Source organism: Equus caballus, chromosome 1 (genome assembly GCF_041296265.1).
Source record: "Equus caballus isolate H_3958 breed thoroughbred chromosome 1, TB-T2T, whole genome shotgun sequence".
NCBI lineage: Eukaryota > Metazoa > Chordata > Mammalia > Perissodactyla > Equidae > Equus > Equus caballus.
Genome location: NC_091684.1, coordinates 78,850,375 through 78,864,143, shown reverse-complemented (window position 1 = coordinate 78,864,143; position 13,769 = coordinate 78,850,375). Strand labels below are relative to the sequence as shown.

The 13,769-nt window shown below is 47.1% G+C and overlaps 1 protein-coding gene across 4 annotated transcripts in view; it reads left to right on the top strand.

Moving 5' to 3' along the window:
• The window catches only part of GALNT2 (polypeptide N-acetylgalactosaminyltransferase 2), a 198,447-nt gene that overhangs the window by 45,566 nt on the left and 139,112 nt on the right, over positions 1–13,769 (top strand). For 2 of the 4 annotated variants that reach the window (XM_070228192.1, XM_070228184.1), the window contains exon 2: positions 3,759–3,856. The exons of the other annotated variants lie outside the window; for them this stretch is intronic. The gene's annotated coding sequence lies outside the window, so the exon portion shown is untranslated. The remainder of the gene's footprint in view (positions 1–3,758; positions 3,857–13,769) is intronic. 4 annotated transcript variants of the gene reach the window in all.

The window sequence follows — 13,769 nt, the reverse complement described above, 5'->3', positions numbered from 1 at the left end:
CCCAGAGTCCCATCCATTTGGTTCTAGTGGTCCTAGCGGGGCTGCTCAGGAACAGCCTTTCGACGTTGATACATTTTGGCCTGCCTTGTGGATGTCACCCTCGCCCTTATCAGCCCTCTCCAGGACTTTTCCTGAGAACGATGAGGTCCCTGCCAAGGGTGTGTCTCCTGGAGCTGCCAAGCTGCAAACCCTCCTGGTGCCTCAATCCTGAAGTACATTCCCGGAGTCTTTGCTTTGTGGAACACTATGTTCCATGTTCAAATGGAGCCCATGTGCTACTCCCCTCTGGTGTTCCTGTGCTAGCTGGACACCTCCATTTAGGCCCTTATGGCTCAGAGCTAGACATGGAAATGCTCCTTCAGCTTCCTTTCTGCCCTTCCATTCACAGGACTCAGTAGTCAATGCTCCTGTCTTCCCCAGGCTACCTGGGAGAGAAACCTTTCACACACATGCACACATACACACACACACTCCAGTAAATTTCTTCCCAGTGCTCACGGCCCCAGGTCATCACATGTGGCCAGACATGACCAAGTCTCAGCTTCCATCCTGTGGTTAAAATAATATTTCCAGTTACTCCCTTAACTGTTTGAGAGGCTGAGTGGCTCATAGGCAAACTTAGATGTGGACTCCTGGCTAGGAATTGTTTCACCTTGGTTTAGGACCTCTCATCTTTCTCCAGATATCTCGAAAGCCTCCCTGAGAATGGAGACATACCAGGTGCTCCTCTGTGATACTGCATCATGCCAAGCATGTGGCCCTTCTGTCCTGTCCTGTATGTAGGGGTGATCATATAGCAGTGAGCTGGAGCCACTGTCCACATTGGATGGAGCCACTTCCTTTTACCCTCCCTGGATCTGGATGTCCGCTTCCAGCTCTTGCCTCTTTTCTGCTAGAGCGTTGGTTTTCCACGTGCATGCCATGTGCTGGCAGAGGCCTGTGAGGATGTGATAGGTTCCTGGACCACCCTGGAGAAGCAGCTCCTAGCGCTGGGAGAAGCAGCAGCAGGGTTTTCAGACATGAACAAACAACTCTGTTTTTCTTTTTGTCCTCACCTCTTCATTTTCTTGACTTTCCCTCCTCTCTTCTGCTTCTGCCTCAGTCCTTCTTTCATTCCCTGGATCTCTCCTTGCCATCAGTTTTCTGATTGGCTACATTGTTGATAAGGAGAGCTCTAGCACTGTTTCTGAATACAGTCATTTGCCGCATGGTGATGTTTCAGTCAATAATGGACCACGTATAACAGTTGTCCTATAAGATTAGTACCATATAGCCTAGGTGTGTAGTAGGCTATACTGTCTAGGTCTAAGTACACTCTATGATGTTCACACAATGACTAAATCACCTAACAACGCATTTCTCTGAACGTGTCCCTGTTGTTAAGCGACACATGGCTGTACTCAAGGTGGGGATTGAAGAAGAGAGGTTTAGGCCAGCGTGCATTTTGCAAGGCTTTATTTTTATTGTAGGAGAACAGCAGTATCTTAGTTCTGGGCGGATATCCTCCTTCATCTTGGTCCTCTTGAAGATGGATGGTATCACCTTTAGAACCAGTTAGTGCTGTCTGTGCCCCTCGGAGGAGGGTTATGTTGGGATAATTTGTTGACTTCATCCTAAGGAAGGAGCTGGCTGTGTCCTAGGCATTGCACTGAGCACATTAGCGGTCCACAGATTCAGTCCTGACCGCTCTGGGAGGACACGAGCTATCGTACAGCCTGTTTTGTACAGCTCCCGAAAGGGGGACATTGAAAGGATAAGCAACTTGCAGAGGTCACACAGTTGGAAGGGTGGAGGAGGGATTTAGAATTTGAGCCCAGGTCTCTCTGATTCTAATATTCACCCTAACTCTTGAGCAGTACTGCCTCTTATAAACAGCCTGGTTGCCGGGATGTGGCAGATGCCATTTTTCTTGTAAACCTTTGCCCCACAAGTGCCAGTTGGCAGTTGGTGCTTCTCTCAGGTATATTGACTAGGGGCTGGTGGACCAACTCATTCATAGTTGGTTGGAAAAGAAAGTGGCATCACTCTCCCTTGAAACTGTTCATTTTACGTTAGATCAAGGTTTAAAGAATCCGCACCCCAGGCCTTGAGGCCCCCAGCACAGTGCCTGTTCACTGCTCCTGCCTCTGCCCAACCTTCTTGAGGAGCCCACAACTTTCCAAGTTGTGTGTCAGGAGGCGAGTGTTCCGGGCAAGTCCTATGTTAATGTTTGTGTTTGCACTTTATCTTATGTTTCTTCTTTGTACCTCTTTAATGCAATTTTTTTCTTTCAGGGATAGAGGGACCAGAAAACCACAGTTGACCAGTCAGTGTGAAATGATGTGAAAGGTGGTGCTGTGTGTGTGTTTTCCTCCAGAGGATTTTAAAGCTCTCAGCTATTATTAACGTTGAATTTATTATCTGTATTTAGGATAAACCCACTCCCGTGGCCGAGAGGTTAAGTTCCCACGCTCTGCTTCAGCGGCCCAGGGTTTCACCGGTTTGAATCCTGGGCGCGGACATGGCACCGCTCATCAGGCCACGTTGAGGCAGCGTCCCACATGCCACAACTAGAAGGACCCACAACTACAACATACAACTATGTACCAGGGAGATTTGGGGAGAAAAAGCAGGGGAAAAAAAAGATTGGCAACATTTGTTAGCTCAGGGTGCCAACCTTAAAAAAAAAACCCACTAAGGATGATTTGGGATGAGCTGTAAGTCTGTGGTGTGTGTATATATGTATATCTGTCACGTGTGTAATGCACACTTGAGTCTGCACGCTCTGGGTGTTGGCATGTACCCTTCTAATGCTAACGTCTCTGCAGGGTTGTGGTGATCTTCTTGATTAGCTGTTGAAGGGCCCAGTGTCCTCTCATTCATAATAGCTCATTTGGGGTTACATTGAGTTGGGATGCGCAGTAGTGATATATCAGGGCAGCTATAAAGTCACAAGGCAGGATTTGATAGACTTATCAGAAAGTGTGCCTTCAGGGAAGGGGTGATTTTCAAAGGTGTTGGTTTGAATGGAGGCTACCCACTTAATTTACTGACACTGTCACTGTTCAGAACATTGTTGGAGCTCTGCCTTTGACATTACTGTCACAGCTAGTTTATGAACCATATGAGAAAAGCACACTTACTGTTTGAGACCCACTGTGAATTTCTGACCAAGAATGAAATTCCCAAGCTTGATCACCTGCCCTGTTCACGACACTTAGCTCTGAGTGATTATTAGCTATTTCCAAAAAACAAATATGCCTTAAGGGATGAAAATTATGCTGGCTCTGGGAGGCCAGGCCATGAGACGAGTTCCACAAGTATTTTGAGTCATAGCACCCTTGTGGGCAAATCAGAGGTCTACCGAGGGGGCTGTTTTGAAGGGCAGCAGCATCACAGGTGTGTGGCTTCCAGGATCTGAAAATAACTGGCCACACTAGATCCTGCCCCTGTCTGTGTGGCCCACACGGTTCACTTCAGACTGCTGAGCCTTCCGTGCCTCTGAGAGCTGCCCCTCCCCGTGTTTCAGTCTCATCTTTCACTTTGTACATCTTGTCCTGCCTGAGCCCACATGGTGACGGAACTTTCCTTTATTTCTTGGAGGTCTTTTTTGTTTTCTGGCTTTTCGTTGACATGGAAAAGGAAAAAATACATATTATTTTTAAGGCGGCAAGTGTACTTATGCCTTCTCCTATATTGTAGGTAACCAAATGTTTTAATTGTGTTGTGGGTTTCCTTTTGTCTACTTTAGCCCCATGGTCATAACTTTTGTTTGTTAGTCTCTCAGCAGCTGCAGTTTTGCAAATGACCTGTCCACTTAGCAGATGTGATGTAGAAACCAGACCCCAGACCCACACCGTGCAAGCACTTTGAAGAGGTGAGAACACCATGTGGTTGAGTTCTTAGTCATTCTATTCACCTGGTGCACTGTGTAGGCCCTATGTAATTAAAGCAAATGGTGACATGTAGGTGAGCTAAAGGTGTCGTTCCCTATCCTTCGGACTTGTGCTGGCACTTAAACTAATCACGTGTCCAGGTCAAATTTAAAAAGAAGAAAAGATGTTGTCGTCACATCTGTACAACGTGAACAATATTATCCAGCATAGATTTAGCTGAAGTTAGTTAAGGATAAGTATTGATAGGTACTTTCTTGGAGTTAATTTTACTATTTCCTTCTCTTTAATTTTGCTGCAAACAGAGATACTGGAGGAGAGGAGACATCAGCTGTTAAGAATGTAGTATGTTTGTTTGTTGGTAAATGTTGCTGAAAGAACTGTCCTTCCACCAAAAGACCCCTTCTGCCCCAAGCTGTGGCTGCACCGGGCTTGTGACAAGCTGGCATGTCCCATTGTCGGCACTGTTAGTAAATGTTATTAAAGGTCAAAGAAAAACTAATTAATAATTCTTCTAAAATCTGCCCGAGCATGAACAATCCGTGGTTGTGCTGTGTGGAAGGAGCTGAGGTGTAGCCCCTGGAGTTAGTTCCAGGGCTCAGGGTACTTCAGGGAGGAGATGGCAGTTCTTGGTAGAGAGATTGGAAGGCACTTTCCCAGTGTTCCTGAACACATTGGATTCCTTCAGGTCCTTGGAGAAATAAAGGCTAGGGTCTTGGAACCTCCAACTTAATTTTTGGCCTGAGTCCTTCCCATGAATTCAGCAACCAAAATGAGGACATTGCGGGCCTGCACCTACCCTAACAGCCCTGCCCAGGTCTCCCCATGGCAAGTTAGGGTCCATTCAGTACAATATGGTCTTTCCTTCAGAGAGCCCAGATGTGTGGTTATTAATCCACACAGCTGCTCTAATCAGTCACCCGAACACTGGAAGGTCACATTTGTCTGCACCACCATCTGTTATTGTGAACGTTGTTCTCCTCTACCAAACAGACTATAGTCCCACCTTCAGATTTTGCTTTATTTGTTGATGAAGTTGGAAGGACTTGATGTGTCACGTAACCTGGTCTCCACCCAGCTGGCTTCTCTTGCTAAATGTGAAGGCTTCCCAAGCCTGGTTATGTGTTCTTGGCTGTAAAATGTTTGAACTCAATAGACTTCCAAAGAAGATTGCCAAATGTTAGAAGTCAGTACCAGATTGGAGCACTCATAAATGAAAATGGGATGCCTAGTTGTACAGTTATGATGTAGGATCTCTTTCTCCAAATCACACCAACTGAGATGGGGCTAAGGAGGTTGTGTGGAGCCGGTGGGGGGTGGAGAGAGAAACAACAGCTGGTGAAAGGCCCCTCTGTGTTTCAGATTCTATAGTTTGCCAGGCACCCTCCCTGAGGAGTGTCACGCAGGCCGGGCTGGAGTGAAAGGCAGATTGACGAAGGAGAGATGAAGGGTTCACTCACTGTGTTTGGATTGTGAGCCTGTCGGGCAAGATGATGTCTTAAGTTTTGTGTCTTGTAATATCACACCTATGGAAATGCCAACAATATAGAAAAAAATCCAGAGTTGTATAGAGGGATAGTGGGAGTTTTTCATCAGAGGTCATAGGTTTTGATAGGCAAGAGAGCTGTGCATTTAGAGGGGGTTTGGTAGCTGCCTTCAGGCGATGAGAGAATTGTATTGGGATGTGAAGGATGACAGGCAGCTTTGTGGTAGATGATTAAATTCTGAGAGCTTTTCCAACAGTGATATTCCAGCCTTCCGTTTAAGTGAAAAGTTAAGCTCTCTTTAAACCCTTTCATCATGCTTCATTCATCATTTCTTCAAAACTGGAACATGTGTGCCCACCCCTTCTAAAAAGGATTTTCTGCAGAGTTCTTATTCCCCCTGTGGTGTTTTCTTCCCTCGATTCCATGTCTCAGTGACTAAAATATGCCAGGTAATGGGTAGGGTAGGGTATGGTAGCTTCCCCAAGCGCCCAGGGTCTGGGCAGAGGCCCTGTGGTGGGTCGGGCCGGAGGGTGGAGGATGGGTGCACGGGGTGTTAAAGGGAAAGAGGAAGGACCCCTAATGGACTGATGGGGAGGGAGGGTGTTGGAAGGCCTCTTGGAGCAGAGATCCCTGAGCCGTACCTAAAGGATGAGGGGGATTATCCAGGTAAGAGTGTATTTCCTGGCAGGGTTGATGGGCAGGGGACAGTCCTAGCTTATGGGACAGCCTGAGCAGAGACCTTGAGATGGGGAACTTCATGGAGTGGAGTGCCTGGGGAGGGGTGAGTGCAGTAACCCTGCTGTGAGTGGGCTGTGGGAACAAGGTCTAGAGTGGCGGCATGGGCAGGTCCAGATTGTGGTGGACAGGTACCCCTCTGCAAAGTGCACAGAGGGGCCTGGTGAGAGGTGTTGTCCAGGAGGGGAGATTGGCTGCAGGCTTCAGGAGCTCCCTGGGATGCCATGAGGAAGTAGGTGTGAATGGGACGAGGAGCCTGCGGGACGAGGAGCCTGCAGAACAAGGAACCATGTGACTCTTTGATTTAGATTATAAAGGGACCTCAGTTGAGCACTAATGGATGCTGATGCTCTGATTGGATTGGAGTGAGGAGGAGAGTGCCCCTCCCCCATCCTGGCCCACGGTGGGTAGAAATATGTCAGTGTCCCTGGGCCAAAGAGCAGGAATGAGAACAGCACCTCAGAGTGCATGCTCCAGGCAGGCTAAAGTAAGTCACGTGTCTGAGTTGTATGAGTGCCTGGGCTGTTAGGTTGCAGGTTATATGGCCTCTGTGGTACACTTTCCTGAGGCAGACCACAGGGTGACGACATCTAGCACATGGTGAGTAGTGCCCAGGGTTGCAGAGTTTGACAGCTGTCTCCCTCAGGACTTGGAGTGAGGAGAAGAGGGTTGGTGTGGCTGATGTTTGTTCCCAGATCCAAGCCATTCCTGTGCACTCACAGCCTAATTGTTCAGTCTGGGATTCCTCTTCCTGCAGTGGGTTGATGGAAGAGCAGGGGAGTCTTCCCCACCTTTCTGGTGGATGTTGGAATTTTCACAGCACTACAGCCTGAGAAAGATCTATAAAACAAATGCTCCCTCCCATTGAGCCGTGGGGCACTTCCTTCAGAAAGAGGGACAGGGTCAGGGGCTCCTTCTAAATCCTGCTGTGAGCCTTGTGCTGGCATCGTGTGATGGCCTGGCCCTCCTTGTTCATTCCTGTTGCTTTCCCGTTCGCCTCCTTTGGGGAGCTGTCTTGATAGTTTGATTTAAAATTCATTATGGGGGCCCACCCCCATGGCCGAGTGGTTAAAGTTCCGCACACTCCCCTGTGGCAGCCTGGGTTTGCAGGTTTGGATCCTGGGTGCAAATCTGCTCCACTCATCAGCCACACTGTCAAGGCATCCCACATGCAAAATAGAGGAAGATTGGCACAGATCTTAGCTCAGGGCAAATCTTCCTCAAGCAGAAAAAAAGAGGAAGATTGGCAATGGATGTTAGCTCAGGATGAGTCTTCCTCACCAAAAAAAACCTCATCATGAAAGGTTGCTTTTAAAAAGAATCAGATATATTGGAGCACCTCCTGTGTGCCTTAATCATCCTGGCAGTGTGCTCCCGTTGTACATTTCATTCATCAGTGCTGTTTGTTTTCTATGCCCTGCCCTGCTGTGGCGGGGGCAGGGCCTTTTTCCTGGTGTGAATTACTGCATTGTAACTCATTCCTTGCTACCACAGGATTGCTTCAGTGGTGTGTAATCCAGAGCATCTTTGCAGGCGAAGATGTCCTTATGGTCCCACCCTGAAAGCAGTGCACTGTGGCCTTCAGTGCCCTTGGAGGAGTCACCAACCCCTAGCGGCCCCTGTGGGCTGCAGTGGGGGAACAAGAATGGATAGGACTGGACCGTTTACCTCAGATGCAATGTTTCTTTTCCTTCACTAGTTTCTCATCAGAAGCTTGATGGTTACAGGGTGGTCTCTGAGCCCATTTTGTTGCCTTTGGGGGCGGGGACTATGCAGGCCCCAAAGGCAACAGTGCAGCTCGACAGTGCAACTTGGCTGCGACTTTGCACCCTCCCTGCCCTTCTGAGGCCATCTGTCCTATGTGATTGCTGCCGCTTTCCTATGCCAGCCTCTTGTTAGGGCTGCTCTCTCACTCCCCACTCCCCACATGCAGGTAGTTGTAAATGCATGTGTGCTTGAGGGTGTGTGGGGAGTTATAGGGAACAGTGGGTTCTGAGAGCCTGTGATTGTGCCGCATTGATAGAGTCAGTCGAACGTGCTGACACTGTTGATTGCAGTGGCTCTCATGATGACCCTGGTCACTGGGAATTGGCTCGTGCTCTGCTCTTCCCCAGAGTGCCCCTCAGGTGGAGGGCGTGGACCAGGGATCTGCCTTCCCATTTGTTAAATAGAGATCCCCACTGGGCTCCTGTGTACTGGGATTGGAAGCACTAGTCTCTGCTTTGTCTCCAGAGAGCCACCACTTCTTGGGTAGGGAGGTAAAGGAGAAAGAAAAGCAGACACTGTCTTAAAATAGAGAACGGAATTTGCTAAGGACATTTATGGAGGACTTTGCTCTTTTCTGGGGTGTGTCTCGCTTGAATGGTCAGAGTACATAAACTTTGCCTGGGAAGCATCTTTCTTTCAGACCCTTCCGGTCTCCCCTTCTCCCAGAATTCCTTCTTCCCTCTGCTGGCGCACTCTTCCACGTACCTCAAAGGGCCTAGCTCAGGATGGCCTTCCCGAACCTCTGGCTTCCCAAATCCAAGTCAGCACCTTTTAGCACCAAAGCACCTTGTACTTTCCCCAACCGTCCGGGCTTCTCGTGTCTTGATGTCTTTCCGAGCAGCTCCGCCTGGCATGTCCTGGATATTTGGAGTCAGTGGAGAGGATTTTCTGGATGATCAGTGATACTTCTGCAGGCCCTTTCTTCCTGAAGACCATGACACCGTCTCACTCTGTAGCCGCATGCCACTGTTAGCGGTGCATAAGGAATGCCATGTATTTTGGGCCCTCATAATTTTGTGATGAGTTTGCTGTTCGTTTGTAGTCTGTTTCTAATCTGGCTCATTAGGAATTAGCAGACTTGTCTCATGCTCAAAATAGATTATATTGCCAGAATTTAAAGCTGAATTCTGACTGCAGATATGCTGTGAATTTTTCTATTTCTTAATACTTTTTTCTTTCCTATCCTATAGCCTATGTGCTGTTTGGGGAGAAAATCCACAAATCCATATCTTTCAAGAGGAGACAGTATACCCAAGTGTCCTTCAGGACTGGCTAGATGCCCTGGGACTAAAAAGTTTCCTCCCTTCTGTCATTCACTTAGCATCAAGAGTATTAGATTTGAAAGCGACCACAGATGGTCCCCAGCCCAGGCTTTTCCTCTGTTGCCTCCCTGAGGACGGGCGTCACCCTCCTGCTGGAATACTCTGAACAGGCAGGCCTGCAGCCTCAAGATATCATCTGAACCATGCAGAACGATCTGTATGGCCTCAGTTTTCATATTTGTAAAATCCAGAGTCAGGGTAGCTGGCTCCTAAAGTCCTCTCTGTCTCTGAAGCTTCCAGTTAGCTGATATCTACCACTGTGGAACTTTCTGGTCCTAATATCTTTTGCATGTGAAAATCTCCTGAATATTTGAAAAGCACTCTCATACTACCTTCTACTACCACCCAGATCTTCCTTCTGTAAGCGAAACATCTCTTAATTCCTTCAGGTTTTAGGGTTTTGAGAAATTCCTTCAACCACCCCACTCCACTGCCCCAGTTGTCAAATGAACATCTTAGCTCCCTAACCGGAGCTGTACTCCCTTTTATGTAATCTGGCCATCCATGTAGCTAATGTCAGCACAGAGCACAGGGCCACCGTTGCTTTCCTTGTGAAGTAAATTAAGAGGCTTCAGAAAAGCACTTACCACAGGGTCTGGTAGAAAGCACTGATTTAAAAGCTTGTTTCTGGATGCGACTGTGCATTAACTTATGCAGAGGACTCACTGTGCTGGGAACCGGGCTGTGGGGCATCTGGAAACCTGTGTTTTACTCCACTATTGTGTGGGGTGCCTCAGGGAGCACCAGTTTGACATAGAGGCACTTTGAGGTTCACTGCATGGTCAGGCTGTGTCTGGAGCATGACGGGGCCTTGGCTGACCCTGTCTCCTCCCAGAGTAGGGAACTCCTGCCTGCAGGGCCTCGCTGGGGACCCTCTGCAGACTGAGTGTCTGGAATTTACACTCAGACAGGTTTGGAAGTCTCAGCGAAAGCACCATGTGTTCAGAGTTGAGCTGGGCTAAGGATGGCTAAACCACGTTAATGCATTTTGTGGGCCACTAGTGAAGCAGCAAACTGGATTAGGATGGAAGCTGCGGGGATTGGGGAACTGAGGACCTAGGTTGAGAGGAGGAGGAACTCTGGGTGGATCAGGGCAGAAGCCGCAGAGGAGCTGGGCCCACGCCCTCTCCCGACCCCCCCCCCCCCCCATTCTCTGTTCTAATGGGAGTGGAAAGCCGGAGGGCGAGTCCCAGAGAGATAAGAAGGCAGGGACTCGGCTGCTTCAGATGTGGGGTCCCAGGGGTAACCATCTTCTGAGCTGGTTTTTACAACCCCAGAAGGGACAGAGATGGGAGACACCAGGACCTCTGACCCAAGAACTATAGATTCACTTCTAGAGAAAGAACGCACCTGACTCCTTTCCTTGGAGACCTGACTGTTAGGCTGGTCCTGGAGACCCTATGGTGGGGCAGACTTCCTGGTTGTGCATCGAACCTCCTTGAAACCCAGGAAAACCCATAGGAGGCTAGGTCACGTGCCCCTCCATCTGGCCCCCCAACGTGGCCATGGGACAAGAGAGTTGCCTGCCAGCTCGCTCTGCCCCTCATCTGGTTTTGCTGCAGGGCTAGGTCTTGCTGATAGATGTGAAATTAGGAACCTTAAGGACTGTAGTGAGCAAGGTGACTTGCAAACTATCTTGGAGCTTATTTGGGGAAAGGGAGTAGAGGACGGTGATAATTAAATGGAAAAGGGGTGATCCTTGCGTTTCTTGAAGCAGATATAAGCCAGTGGCTGAAAGAAGTAAACCTGCAATTAAAAAAATGCTTTTAGTATTTTGTTGCAAAATAAAGGATTGCTATATTAAATGTTTCTCTTCTTTCTGAATGCTACTAAAAATATCCTAGTATCTGTTGTGGCAGCCTCCCGTTGCCTTGGAGTTGTGTTTCTTGAGCATGAGATGAGGGTAAAAATCTTTGTCTGTTGGTCCCTCCCCATTATAGAACTGATAAATATTAATTATAAAAATACAGAAGAGCAGAGGAAGCAGAAAAGTAGTACATAATCCATACTACACAAACAACACTACCATGGTTCCTTCTAGGCTTTTTTCTCTTTGTTTTTTAATATACTTGAGATAATGTGTTAGAATTTTTTTTCCTGCCTTGAAAATTGTAGTACTTGTAAGTATTTTTACATGAGCTGAAAATCTTTTTTTTTAAAGATTGGCACCTGAGCTAACAACTGTGGCCAATCTTTTTTTTTTTTTTTTTTTTTCCTGCTTTATCTCCCCAAATCTCCCCTGGTACAGAGTTGTATATACTAGTTGCAGGTCCTTCTAGTTGTGGCATATGGCACACTGCCTTGATGTGGCCTGACAAGCGGTGCCATGTCCGCACCCAGGATCTGAACCAGCGAAACCCTGGGCTGCCACAGTGGAGCGTGCGAACTTAACCACTCAGCCACAGGGCCAGCCCCTGAAAATCTTTTATTAACATTGTGTGGATATGTCCCAGCCTACTGCACTACTTCCCTGTTGGTCATGTAACTTACAGTGAACACCTTTTTACACAAACCTTTGCTGTGTTTTTCACTGTTTCCTTAGAAGAACTTCCTAAGAGTGGAATTACGGGGTCACAGAGTTTGACCATTTCTAAGGCTTTTGATTGGTATTGTCAACTCCTTTCCTTACCAGTTTATAGTTGGTCCAGGAGACTCTTTTGTACCTTTGCCACATTAAATATTAACGTTTGCAGTTTAAATGTTTGTTCACTGCGTAGGTAGCAGTTGACATTACCATTTCCAGTACTTAATTCTGTTGAATTCAACAGCCTCCTATTAACTGATCTCATAGCCTGTTTTTCTCATCAGTTCATATATGCTGTTTAATAAATATTACAAATTACATCCCTTTGTCTATTTCTGGGGCTAATATTTTCCCCAGACCTTTTGTTTTTTAAACGGAGAGACCTAACTTTATGTACTTAAATTCTCATTCTTTTCCTATGTGGTTTCTTCCATTGCTTTTAAGCTTAGAAATGCCTTTCTCATCCAGAAATCAGATAAATAATACTTACTTACATATTAGTCTGGTGGTTGGTTTTACCTTTACTTGATTTTCCCATTTAACTCTTCATCTGAACTTATTCGGTATTTTTGAGAAGTGAAGATTTTAGTTGATTTCCCTCCCTTCTTCCCGTGGCTAACTAGTTGTCCAGGTGTGACAGCCATTTGCTATTTCTTCATTTTCAGGGGAGCAGTTTCTAACTGTCGCTCCCTGTTCCTCCCCTCCTTCTGGGTTGGGGCCAGGTAGAGGGAGTCCCGGGCCAGGTGGGGAGGACCAGCTTCCTTGACTCAGTCTCTTTTGAGACCAGTGATGCTCTGTGTTTACAAACCTCTTCCCCATATCAGCTCACAAGACGTCTGGTAGTTATCTTCATTCTCTTTGCTGTGTGATGGAAAGGTGCCGGGTGAGGGGGTACAATATGGTCAGTAGACAAGGCCAGCAGCAAGTCCACCAGCATCCTGCCTGCATCATCTACACTTAGTTCCAGGCTTCTCCCCATGGGCCTAGTTCAGGGAAAATCTCAGTCCAATCTTGGTGCTTCTACTTGCTTGAACATGTCACTGAACAGTCTGCTTCAGTTTCTCCATTTTTGTTTGAGAACAATGGGAATTAAAAACCTACTCGGCTTACCTCTTTTGAGGCTTAAATGAGACAACGTATTTGAGAGTGTTTTGAATCATCTAAATGTTAAATAATGAAATGTTATATAACTTCAAAGCATTATAACATATTAAATTCAATCTTAAGTGCTAAAGATTGTAAGATGCACCATCCTTTTATTATCTCTAAGAAAAAACCGTGACAAAATGCCCCACCATCAATTTTAAGACTCATCTCCCTTTCAGAGATGTTGAAATGGGAAAAACTCTGCGTCTTGGAACAGAAGACATTTGATGTTTGGACCTGACTCTCCTGAGGGGTGAGCAATGGTGGAGACAGGGTCCTAGCTGCAGGCCTGGGTTTCGAGTGCTCATGTAAGGATTGCAGAGGAGAATAGTCATTGATAAACCCATATTTTATTCTCTAATACAGCATCTCCATTTTGTACCAATTCCTGAGGCTCATGTTTTTCTCTTTGTAATTTCACTTTGTGATGCTTGTCTTAGAGAAGAAACTGTTCTCCAGATTTCTTCATCTCATTTCCATTGTGCTGACAGAAAAACTGAATTCATCCCAGGTGCCTTCTGCTTTTCTTTCTTGAATGGTCAGGCATAAGCCACAGGAGCCATCGGAATCTGCTTTCCCTGTGGAAGTCGGTGGTGGGGAAGTGGAGTCTCTTAAAGACCTCAGGATACATCCTTCCTCCTCCCCCCTACAGAGATGGGGGGAGTACCCTTTGCAGTCTGGTGGGCTTGGCTTTGAATTTGAATTCTGTCTCTGCCATTTATTGCTTGAGAGGTCTGAGACAAGTGCCGTCTTCCTGGTCCTCAGTTTTCTTTTCTGTAATTTATTTGGAGCCTTGTCGGGAGGATTAAATGAGCTGCGGTGTGTAAAGCCCTAGCAGGGCTTCCTGGGCCTGCAGTAGATGCTCCCTAAGCATCAGTTTCCTTCTTGTCTCTCTCAGGAGTGGGACGGTGACATA